At 44.7% G+C, this 13083-nt stretch overlaps 1 long non-coding RNA gene across 3 annotated transcripts in view; it reads left to right on the top strand.

Moving 5' to 3' along the window:
- Positions 1-5414, top strand: part of LOC129671544 (uncharacterized) — a 14295-nt gene extending 8881 nt beyond the window's left edge. For 2 of the 3 annotated variants that reach the window (XR_008719358.1, XR_008719360.1), the window contains 2 exons: positions 3223-3353; positions 4728-5414. This is a non-coding gene — a long non-coding RNA (uncharacterized LOC129671544). Of the gene's footprint in view, positions 1-2987; positions 3354-4727 lie in introns of all 3 variants that reach the window. The other variant, XR_008719359.1, reaches the window with a different exon arrangement.
- The last annotated feature ends 7669 nt before the right edge of the window (positions 5415-13083 follow it).

The raw sequence follows: 13083 nt of genomic DNA on the forward strand, positions 1-13083 counted from the left end.
GGAGGGGAGGGAAGAGAAGAGAAGAGAAGAGAAGAGAAGAGAAGAGAAGAGAAGAGAAGAGAAGAGAAGAGAAGAGAAGAGAAAACAGAAAAAGAGAGAGGTAGCAAGAAGGGAGAGAAGAAACTCTGCCTGCCTTTCCATCCACATCAAACCTACTTCCTTCAACAGACACGAGTCTGGAAGTTGATAAATGTTCACTAAGGCAAGGAGGAAGAAAGACAACAAAGAAATTGGTAGGTACTGCAGACTCATAAGAGAGGAGAGGAGAGTGGTCACATAACCACTATGTCAAACACGATTCGGATGCCAAGGAGGATGTAGCAAAGGGTGGTTCACTATTAGCAGCTGAAGTCATGGGTCATGCACGAATGGGACATGCCTGGGTCAGGCTGTGCACAGGTGGGAAAGTAGAAGCCAGACTTTAAGAAAATAGAGAGGCAGACTGAGGTGACAACATGGTCTGTTCTTAAACTAGCATTTTTTTTTTAAATGTGGAGAGAAGTGCCGGTCAGGAAGGTCCCTGAAGGCACCAAATAATGCAAGCTACTGCCAGTGCTGTTTGCCCACTAGCAGGGGGTGGTAAGACCTTACTGCTGAAGACTTCTCACATTTTGGCCACTGGACATAGACAAATCAAGCCGTAACTGAGTTGGGTGCTTCCTGCCTGCTGGATAGTCCCCGTAGTGTTGGAAGCTGCTGTTGAGGCCGCAGGGGAGACTTCCATTAACAGTTACCCCCGGCCGTGGACCCTGAGCATTACACTATCGGCTCTCCACGCAACATGTGCACCCTGGTGCGACAGCGGCATGGCTGCTATCCGGGTACAACCACTTCCTGGTTGGATTTTAGCCCCACCCCCCAGAACAGAATTCATATCTGCCACTGAAAACCTGGCCAAAAGCCCATGGCTAGGGAAGTCATATGCCCTGGTAGGGAAGTCACATCCGGGGCTATTGTTTTGCTAACTGGGAATGATGCGCTTCCCAGCTTTGCCTTCTGAATATTGCTTTGTGCCCATATAGATCAGTGCTGCTGTGGAAAGAGAGGCTCATTTTCTAAGTGGCCAACAGTTTTTGGGAGACCCAGAGCTGGTCAAGTGCTAAGAATTAAGGTGACTGTTAAATGCTGAACCCTAACTGGGCGATCTGCAGCAACCCCTGAAAGACTCAAGGAACACAGTAGAGGTGATGGAGCGTTTTAGAGTGGCATCTTCAGGCATGGCATGGCCTGTGTGCTCTTGAACTCTCAGCATCCATGAGCACATAAGACCTACACGAGGTTGAGCCTGTGGGCGTTCTGTCAAGGAGAGGAGGAGGATCGGGAGGCCACTTCTCCCTGAGAGTAAAAACGCAACTAACGGTGCTGGAAGGAAAAGACATTTTCTTTGGTGGTAGTAGAACCACCCATTTTGCCTGTCATAACTACTGCCTGTTGGGGTTCATTCTCGGAGCCTGGTTCTCTGGCCTTCCAGCCAATTCTACAAACCTAAGTATACCCAGAGGCCTGCCTCCAAGAGAACAGGCTAACAATGCGACCATCACAAAGAGGAAGTGATTAGAAAGGAGAAGGACAGTGAAAGTAGGAGCAAAGAAGAGACGAGACGTGGTTACTGTGGCCGAATATGATGAAAACACAAGAGACATCGTGTTGAAACCCACTGCTGTGGTTAATTGAGATGAAATATACGTTGCCTTAGGGTGTGGAGATAGACGGAAGGAAAGATGCACAAGAAAGGTTGCTTATGACAAATGGACATTTGTATTTGAGACCAGTATGCAAGAATTGGTAAAGGCAACCGACAGTTGCCGGGGAAAGAGTCAAATCTTATCCTAGCCAGGGCGGGAGGGGTGGCTAATTTACAAAGAGCTGTGGGTGGAGGTGGTGGCTGTGAGGGAGAAGGGCATGAGGACATGCAAATCCTAGAGGGGTCCCTTGATTTAGTTTAACTCATGTGAGATATTATCACGAACAGGTATTATACTATGGCAAGCATAGGCATGAGTAGGGAAGGTCCCCTGATTTCTGGGAGTTGATGAGCTCGGGCCCATTAGATTAACTGACTGCTAGTGTTCGTACATCCTTAAATGTGTTAGCATTTTAATATTTTAAACTGCAAATATCAGTACAAACAAGCGAGAATTTAATAAGACCAAACAAGATGCACATTGTTATGGGAGCCTGGGGCGAAAAACAAATAATTCCAACTTCAGGGCTTCAAGGACAAGGCTGAATCCTGAAGGACAAAGGAACACGAAGGCAATGAACAACATTTGGCTGAAACCACCCCCCACACACACACACACACACACGGCATTAGAATACGTTTATATGGCTTGGGGATTCAACTCAGTGGTAGACAAGCTTGAACAGCAAGTACAGGAGCCTGAGCTTAGTCCTTGGTACCACAAAGGAAATAAAATGGATGTTTATTCTTCCCCTTTCTTCGAGTTTTCTCCATCTATAAGACATACCTATCTCAATAAGAGCTGAGCCCTATGTTCATATTCCCTGCCATGTCAAGAATAGACACGGGGGCACAGATTCGGTGTGTCAGCTGAACACACTTTCCCGGGTCTATGGTGTGGTTTTGCCTGTGTCGTGTCTACTCCCTGACGAGGTTCATTCTCAGAGCCTGGTTGCCTACCCTTCCAGAAATTCTCCAAACCTTCTGAAAGGCTTTCAGTAAATTTCTTTGCATTTTAAGTCAGCTGGACTTTCTGATGTTCGCTTGCGTACGTCCTGACTCATACCAGTGTGGCCACAGGAAGCCCACATTCCAGCTTTGAGGAAGAGCTTGGAGAATGTTTGCGGTGGTTATGTCAGTAAAACCGAAAGCCCTCTATGAAAAGGGATTTGATATAGGAAATGGGAGGATTGCATCGTTTTGGGAAAGTACAGAGGGAGAAAGGTCAGGGGAGCTTCTCCTGGAATTTAAGAAATGAAAGACGTGTGGGCTGCAGAAACCACTCAAAAACTTGTCATTTCAGGCCTGTGCTACCCAGGTGGAAATCCTAAGTGGGAAAGGCCAAGCTCATTATCCTAGTGTTGGCAACCCTGCCATTGAGTGCTAGAGGCCTAGGAATGCTTGACAGGCCAGAGACTCACGGCCCAACCCACGAGACGTGAAAGACTATTGTTTCGGTGACCTGTCTTGCTTAAATTGCTGCTTTCCAAGACTGCTGGGGACTGTCACAAGTGGTCATGACTGGAGCGCGTCTTCAGTTCCAGGTGTCATGGTCTTCTCCAGCTGCTGATGAGTTCTCAGGGTGATTGTAAAGAGTCCATACCAACCAGGCCGCTACAAGGATGGTCCACCCAGCTGCTGAGAAGAGACTACCTGGATGATTGACAGGGTGAGAACCACACAGGGCGAGATCCTGAGATGGTCAGCATGAACTCAAACAACCCACCCTTGCCAGTTTTAATCATGTACAGAAACATCAAAGGGGCATTCACAACAAGAGCAATGAACGCTTAACACACAACCAGTCATTCTAATAATATATGACCCTACTTAGTAATAGGTAAGTAGTTAGCAGAGGTTAACTACCCATGTCCCAGGGAGAGCTGAGCCCCTCTACTCTACCACAAAGCTACTACTGATGCCAGCTCTTGGCAGCACCAACCTATCTGAGTCATGTTTCCTCACCAATCTGCTGCCGGTGCCTATGTGTTTGACCGTAGTTACACCTGCCCAGTGCCCCTCCCTGGAGAATCCCAAACTGAAACTCTACTGGCAAGGCAACTGGAGAAATGCGTAATTTAAAACTTTCCAGTCTTGCCAGAATGGTTGTGACTGGCAACATGGTACTCGGGAGAATGAGGTAACTGGAGGCTAAAGGGCCTGGCTTCATCTCCCTCCTCTCCTGCATCCTCCTCACTGACCTACTCCCCTCTGTTTGCCCGACCAAGCACTTCATTTAGACTTCCAGCATTTTGAGCCCTGCTTTCTCTAATCTATCATGTCTCTGCGTCTTCCTTCAATCTTCAAATTCCCGTCACCTTGACTTTGAACTATTGCCTCCCTAACTTGTACTAAAGCCCAACATTATGTCGGCCCACAAACTTCATTCTTCAGTCCAGGCTGGCAGGCTTCATTATGGGTGGTGGTGGTAGTGGTGGTGGTGGTGATGGTGGTGGTTGTGGTGGTAATGGTGGCGGTGGTGATGGAGGGGGAACTCAGCACCATTCAGTATGAAATCTTCAGTATTTTATAGCCTGCCATGAATCCCAAGGGAGCTACAGCTCACATTTTCCACAACTGCTACTTAAACCTTCACTAGATGCCCGTGGATTAATTCCGCCCCAGCTCCTCCTCACCTCACACTCTCTAGGCAATGGCCTGACTTACTCCATAGAGAAAATGAGTAACAGACACGTGGTGTTTTCACATCCTCCCTCCTCCCCATGTCAGATCTCCATACTCATCCGCGGCTGCCTTTAGTCTTAACACTGTCTCTCTGCAGTGGAGGAGGCAGTCTCCTCTTCCCGCTTCCGGCTTAGCTGCCATGGATGCCCCTCACCCTGGGTGAGTTTCTTATGCTTTATCATCTCCCTTGCACAATTACTTCAAAGCACACCCCTTTCTGCCCACCCCGTTCTCCAAGTGGGAATGTTCTAGTCTTACACATCATGAAAATATTTTTTTAATGGGATAAGGATAGTAAGGAGGACGCTTCAACCCTCCACGCACCCACTTTCCCTCCTCCCTGTTCTCATTTTAACAGCTGCCTTATGCTCTAGAAGATCACTGATGCTCACTTCGGATCTAATGTCATTCCACATCTCCGACAACTTCACACTGGCCCACGGTGCACGTCGCTCAACCTTTGCGATGACCAGCCTGAACTCAAGTTCCGCTAGAATTGCTTCTCTCGCTGTGCGACCTAGAACAAGCTCACTCTGTATCTAGGCTGGGAGTGGCCACAACGTCTAAGCGTCGGGGGGAACGTCCTTAGCACACTGGCTGCAGAGTGTAGCTGTGAATGCAACCTGTTATCATTTTGGCCCAAACCTTTAACACCTCCTGCCTTTCCCCTACTGTTGAACCTTCCTCTGACTTTCAAGCTGATAAAGCTGATGAAGAATTGTTTCTATTCTTAAAACAAGATTTGTTTTAATCTCTTCAAGGTGTTTCAATCTGCTGACAACTCCTCCTTAAATATAGTATCCAAAGGAGGACCCACATGATGATCCACTTGGTTGTAAAATGAAAAACTCACAACTCCTATTGAATGAAAGATGTAGTTTTATATTCTTTCTCACTCAAAAGGAGAAACAAGGCTGCTGAGATGGCTTAGTGCATATGGGTGCTTGCTGCCAAAGCTGGCAGCCTGAGTTCGATCCCCAGGACCCACAATGCAGACGGAAACCTTCTGAATCCTACAAGTTGCCTTCTGACCTCCACATGTGTACTATGGCATACACATTAAGTAATCAAAATTGTAAAAAAAAAAAAAAAAAAAAAAAGTCAAGGAAAAAAAAACCCATAGAGTCGGGAATGGTAGCACATGCTTGTAATTCCAGCAGTTGGAAAATAGAGGCAAAAGAATCAGGAGTTCAAATCCAGTCTCAGCTACATAGCAAGTTTGAGACCTTGTCTCAAAAAGGAGCTGAAGAAGGAAGAAAAAAAATCATTTTACCTCTGTTTAAATTTACAAATTTATTTGACCTCACAAGCAGTGACAATATGATTATTGTGACTAAATTCTCGTATGTGAATCCACTGATAACGTCATTGTAAGTCCCTAACAAAATGGGAAAAGAAGCACCTTAGGGAGGGGAAATGAATTTTGTTCATGTCTAAATTTTTAATGAACTGTTGTGTTAGCAATTGCTCTATGGATTGAAAATACACACATATAATTCATGGTTTAATATACACATATTGGCTGGGCATAATATCTATGGGGATGGCTGACCTAAAGCATGTCCCTGCATGTGATGGTCCCCCGTGGCTTTCCTCCCACAGTCTGGCTTTTTACTGTGGCTACCTGCATGACTCCTCTCTGCTTCCCCTTTCTCTGGCATGCTAGCCTTCCCCAGCTTCTTCGTTGTCTGGGCATTCCTGGAACTTTACTTCCTCTGAAGGAAAAGGGCTTCAGTCTCTGTCTTCAGGACAGACCTTTTCTTAGTTTGGAAAGGATTGGTGATTTTTAATATTTTTTTTCAGATTATAATATATTTACACCATTCCCTCTTTCCTTGTCCTCCCTGCAAACATTCCCACATGCCCCTTGTTACTCCTTCAAATTTATGACCTCTTTTTTTCCTTTTCTGTTGTCCATGCCTCTTCTTGGCTTTCCCCCTTCTACTGTAGCATGTCTATTGTCTTTTTTCAGTTCCTCTTTGGGCAGTCATGTTCATGAGACTTCATGGAGGTAGTTTCTGATGTTACTAGGAAAATCTCACAGCATATTCCTTGATCCTCTGGCCCTTTCTGTCTTTGCTCCCCCTCTTCCACAATGCTCCCTTCACCTTAGGTGCAGGAGTTGATTTTCAGATGTATCCACTGAGACTGGGGTCTAAAATACTGTACTTTGATTGGTTGTGGTTTTCTGTAATGGTCTCTGTCTATAGAAAAGAGAAGTTTTCTCAGTGAAGGGTGAGGATTGCACCTCTCTGTGAGTGAAAGGGCGAACATTTAGAGTCTACTTAGGGATTATGCTAGTTTAGTAAAGTGGTGGCTGCAGATTCTCCTTGAAGACCCGTAACTTCACTAGCCCTGGGTAGTTCCCTAATACCAGGTATATGTTTTCCCTCTTGTTGAGCAAGTCTTAGTGTTTAGTCTAATCAGAGGGCTATTGGTTACACACAGTGTGTGCGCCACTACCCATAGAGTTACAGTGCTGCTCTGGCCACTGTTGGGATCCACAGGCGTCTATGAATCCTGCCTGGGTAGATTTTCATTGCTCATCTCCTCTGAATGCTTGCATGGTGTTTTCTGGTACCATGAAACCTAGTTCTCGGGGAGAAAGAATTCAGGTCAGTTCCAGCTCAGGAGACTCTGGGTTGAAACACACGGTGTCTTGAGCAATAGGGGCAACCTGCAGGGAAAAGGCAACCAAATGATGCTTTTAAAAAAAAAATATATATATATATATATATATATATATATATATATATATATATATATATATCCATTCACTGGGTACCTTAAATTCATCCATTCTGAAAAAAGAACTGACCTTCCTGCTTAACATCCTTCATCACATCGAATGGCTACAGCGTTTGCCAGTTGCTCACTTAGAAGCCTGATTTAGGAGACTTTCAAGTCCATGAGTTAGGAGACTTTCCCAATAGCTGTAGAATGTCACCTACTCTCCCTTCTCACTGTTACCATTCTCACTTAGGAGCTGGCTGAAACGGATAATATGTAATGTTAGAAGCCAATGGCTGAATCTACAATGTAAAATCTAAATGCAAAAATAATTTGCATCATTAGTTTATCATGCTGGAGTTACCAAGATAATCAAAATGGCCCCAAACAAAGACATCTGCTGTTAGGAATTGTGTGCCAGAACTCAACACAATATTGTTTTAAGCCTATAATTACCTGGGATGCTGAACTGATTTTTTTTATCTTATAATTTGGTGTCTAGTGACTTAAGTATCTGACTGTTAGAGAAAATCCCATTACTGTTTGGCAAACGATTCCAGCCTGGATTGATTAGCCATGAAATGAATGCAAGCACTCTGTGCAGTTTAAATATGCACTTAATAGTTTAAATATGAGATGACATTGACAGCTTTCCAAATAGTGCTGAAACCCTAACGAGCAATTCAGTAGCATCAATCAGTGTAATCCTTACAGAGTAACATCTCACAACCGTTTTTTTTCCCCCTTTCCATTTGTATCTCGACTATATTTTTAATTCTTCATTGTGATACCTCTTGGAACAATAGATACCACAAGTACTAGTTAAACTACAGTGACCATCAAAAGATCACTGACTAATTTCCTCTTCCAAAGCTTTTCATCTGAATGGAGACAATTCTTTTGGGTGGAGGTGAGAGCAAATTTGGGCAACAGTTATGACAACCGTGCTGTCTATACTCTGTGTGGAAACAATAACGTGTCTCTTGCGACCAGGAAGCAGCATTTTAAATATGGAAAATGCACATGTTGGAAACAGTGTGTCTAGGGCATTGCTTCAACAGACAACATACAAACATGCCTGCCAACACGCATGTGTGTGTGTCTACCCCATCAAATACATAAAACCTCCAGTAACTCACCTCTCTTGCTAAAAGCAATAGGAAACTGAACCACAGTTAATAGCTTTAAGAATGAGGTCCGGCCGCCCATGGTGCGGAAACCTACTACAGCCATTTACAAGGTAGCAGAGATACACTCTTATTTATTGTTGTGTTCTGGTTTAATTTTTGAATTGTTCAGTACGCACCGGACAATTTGTTCATTCGGCAAACGCATAAACTAACCTGCATAAAGTGATTTACAGATTAAATTATCTTTTTTCCATAAGAATAACAAAACGCTCCGAATTTAATAGCTGCATAACTCACAGATATCACAATACTCCGTCAGCTCTATAAAGTACCCCAACAATAAACAAAAATCACAAAACCTGCAGATACTTTAGATGGAGCCAAGGTCATAAATGCTGTCCTGGTCTTCTTTCTGTTGCTCTGATAAATGCCATGACCAAAAACAACTTGGTACAGTCATAACCCGGAGAAGTCAGGGCAGGAACCTGGAGGCAGGAACGGAAGTAGAAACCACGGAAGAATTTTGCTTTACTGACTGTCTTGCTCCCAGACTCATGTTCAGCTTGCCCTTCTTATACAGCCCAGGCCTCCCTGCCCGTGAATGTCACTACTCACAGCGGGCTGGGCCTTCACACATCAATCCTCGGTCAGGACAGTCTCCCACAGACATTCCAAAGCCTCATCAGAACAATTCTTCAGCAGAAGGCCTGTCTGCCCAGGTGTGTCAAGTTAATAACAAAACTAACAAAGACAGCTACCCATGATGATTCTGCCTGAGTTCACTGTGGTGATGTCATATAGCAGGGTGGTCCGAGCCAACACCTGGGAGGGCAAGGAAAACTCAGTGGACATCAATGGAACAGGTGATGGTTTTTATTTTCACTCTGACATTACCCGTCATCGCCTGACAGTACTCTCTCCGCGCACTAGGAGTCATTGTGAGCTGATATCATGGACCAGCTGGTGCGACTGATGACCTGAGTTCAATCCTGGGGTCCCATGTGATGGAAGGAGAGAAGTGACTCCCTCAGGTTGTACACTGACCCCCCCACACCTGCCCTCCACATGACCTTCTACCACACACTAAATGAGTAAATGTAATTTAAAAATTAGTGATTGTGTCAGACAACAGGGAATACAAATACGAGTCTCTGTGACAGCTACCACAGAAATTTATGGAAAAAAGAAACCCTGGGAGACATCCTCATTCTAGCTGGTGGGAGAAAGGTTGGCTTCCTCTGTACTTGAAGGTAAAGCGAGATATCCCCCAAAACAAGGCCAGAACAAGATGTTGTTACTCCATTTGTTCTCAGCACGGGTTAAGGCAAATCCTCCAAACCTCATCAAAGCCTGATGGCGTCTTTTTCTTACAAAAGAGAGTAATTAATTTCTGGAAAGTTTCTCCAAGCTCTCTTATCTTCATTACCACTGCTACCACTGGCATCCAGACTAACATTTCCCTAGACCTTTGAAAGATTCCCGATTGATATCTCCATCAATTTCCAATCACATCTCTACCGCTCTGAAGCTGACATCATCCCGGGAAGCTTCTCACCAAGCCTATCTTTCTGCTCAAAAATCTCTAATGAGACTCAAACAGTTACCACATCAGGCACAGATCCCCCAGCTAAGCATTCAGACCAACGAAAAAGGTGGCCAGTGTTTAGAAACAAAACAAAAACCAAAAGGCAATACCAGGCTCACAAATTCGTGAAGGGAAGGTCGGTGTGCTCCAAATGCAATTTCCCTCCAAACGAGTCCTTAAATGAAACACAGTCTCAATAAAGGCAAACTGTTTTTTTCATTAAACTTGACACATGAATTCGAAGTTCATAAACAGGAGCAAGAGGGCAAGAATATTAAAGATGATCATGGAAGGAGAAATAAATCAGGTGTAATATCTTACCTTACAGACGTTGAGATGATTTACGCTAAAGATACAATGTGGGCCGGAGGTGAGTCTGTAAGCAGGAGGGTGCTTGAGTCCGCAGCACCGCCATAATAAAGCCAGGCATGGCAGCTCCAGCCCCATGCAGGGGCAGAGACGGGACGTTCTCTGGAGTTTGCTGGCTGCCGCACTAGTTCAGTGGAAGACCCTGTCTCAAAAAATACATCAGTGACAAAGCGAGACACCCAACATCCTCCTCTGGCTTTATACATGAGTGTGTGTGTGCACGAACACACACACTAAACAAGTAAATAACATTTTCTTTGTTTATTTATTATGCATTACAATTTATTCACTTTATATCCTGGCTGTGGCCCCCCTCCCTCATCTCCTCCCAATCCCACCCTCCCTCCCTCGTCTCCTCCCATGTGCCTCCCCTAGTCCACTCCCCTTCCATCTGACCCTAGCCTATCAGGTCTCAGCAGAACTGGCTGCATCCTCTTTCCATGTAGCCTGGCAAGGTTGCCCCCATAGGGGGAGGTGATCAAAGAGCCAGCCACAGAGTCTGTGTCAGAGACATACCCTGTTCCCCTTACGATGGAACCCACTTGGACACTGAGCTGCCATGGGCTACATCTGAATAGGGGGTCTAGGTCCTCTCCATGCATAGTCTTTGGATGTTTCATCAGTCTCTGGAAGACCCTCTGTGTCCAGATTTTTTTTTTTTGCCTCTGTTGGTCTCCTTGTAGAGCTCCGGTCCCCACCATGTCTTTCTATCTCCCCCTTCTTTCATAAGATTCCCTGCACTCCTGGTTATATAACTGAAAGATGCTCCACCATTCAACAAGGACATTTCCTCAACTATTTTCATAGCAGCTTTTTTCATAATAGCCAGAATCTGGAAACAATCCAGATATCCCTCATTGGAGGAATAGATACAGAAATTGTGGTACATTTACACAATGGAATACTACTCAGCAATTAAAAACAAGGAAATCATGAAATTTTCAGGTAAATGGTAGGAACTAGAAAAGATCATCCTGAGTGAGGTAATCCAGAAGCAGAAAGACACATGGTATATCCTCACTTATAAGTGGATATTATACATATAATATAAGATAAAATACTAAAATCTATAGTCCTAAAGAAGGTAAACAACAAGGAGGACCCTAAGGAAGATGCTTAGTCCTCATTCAGAAAGGTAAACAGGATAGACATCGGAAGCAGGAAAAGACAGGGAACAGGACAGGCAAAGTCCTTTCAGAGGACCTCTGAAAGACTCTACCCAGCAGGCTATGGAAGCAGATGCTGAGACTCATAGCCAAACTTTGAGCATAGTAAATAACATTTTAAGAAGTTGAAAGTCATGCTTATGCAGTGACCTCAAAGACATCCTGGACCCCATGAGATTCTTTTTCAAAAAGAAAATCAATTTAAAAATAAAGAGATAATGTATAAAAATGTTTTGTTACTGCTGGTACAAAGATGGGAAAATTTTAAACGAAGCTATACAGGGTCCATATATTGTCCTATGGATTTATGGGTAAGTTTGTATAGCACAAGTCTCGCTACTACACGATATGGAAAAATGCAAATTTAGTATGCTTAACTGAAATAAAAACATTATTTCTATTTCTCACCACATAGTCAAATATACTCCAGGCCCTAGAGTCTAGGGAAATGAAAATCTAAAATGGGCAAAATAATAAGTAGCAGCTCACAGAGCTGGAAACGTGGGCAGTAAACACGAGACGGTCGACCAGTTGTTGACATCAATATAGGATGATGAAAACTGGGAACTTAAAATGTTGTGATCCTGGGGGTGACCAGCAGCACCATCCTTAGTGTTTGTCATGAAAATATCAAAGTATCTAGTTATTTCTGACTCGCTTGCATATTCCAGAGGAGGGGGTGGGGAACTTGTGTACATGGTCCCAAAGAGTCCTATGGTCACCAGTTTCCTCGTGGACTCATCAAAGCTACCTCGGCTCTTTCGTACGATGTGGGCTTCCTTTCTTCCTCATCCATTTGTGGGAGTGGAGGCCATGAGGTGTGCCAGTGGGAGGGAAGGGGTCTAGGACCCTGGAACCTGCCCTTGCTTGTAAGCGTTTCAAATAAGAAGGAAGCTTCCTGGCAGCTCTCACCTGACTTTGAATTGTCACTTTCGGCCATCTAGTCTTGGGCAACGGGATCTCTCTAAACCTCGATCTCCTTTCCCGAGTCATGTTCCCGAGAGTCTCTATTTGATAACAAGAGCATCTGTGGTGATTAAGACGTAATATTTCCGCAGCCGCCAGGTTGCTGCCTTCGGCAGTTTGTTGCTTGCGATAATTTTATGAACTAAATATTGTTATCTATTCTTTCACAAATGAAAAAAAAATGACTTAAGTGTCTTGCCTTCCGGTGTATCTAACAAGTTGTAGGGTGGGCTCCGAGCCACCTTCATCAACCTTCAGAACCTGCCATGGCAGGAAGAACCGGCTCGGCCAGGATGACGCTCCCAACGCCTGCTTCTGCTCTCTACATGGCATTTTCAGCTAACCGGAAAAGTGGCTGACCTCAGGTCTGGGACAGATAATGCACCGATGGGGGCTGAGACTCTGACACCCAGGTCACAAGGAAGTCATGAGAGAGCGACTCCTCCGGCCGAGTCTCCCCTGAGCAGGCATAGGACAGGGCAGCATTGATCACTGCAGCAAGAGCAAGGGATCATCCCCAACACACAAGTGTGTTCAAGTACCGAAGAGAGTACTCAGATCCCACCGTTCATCTTCCGGGGATGCTGGGGACCTCCTCCTCAGTCTCAAAATATGTAAATAAAGGGGAGTAGCTAAGAAATTAGATCTGTCACCTCGAAGATAGAAGCTTCCCAGGGAGAGAAAGTTTCTCCTTAAAGAAGCTAGCAAGTGACGGAAGTGAAAAGTGACGGATAAAGTGATGGATGTTTTTACTTCCCTGTTGTTAAC

Source organism: Psammomys obesus, unplaced genomic scaffold (assembly GCF_907164565.1).
Source record: "Psammomys obesus unplaced genomic scaffold, mPsaObe1.curated_primary_1811, whole genome shotgun sequence".
NCBI lineage: Eukaryota > Metazoa > Chordata > Mammalia > Rodentia > Muridae > Psammomys > Psammomys obesus.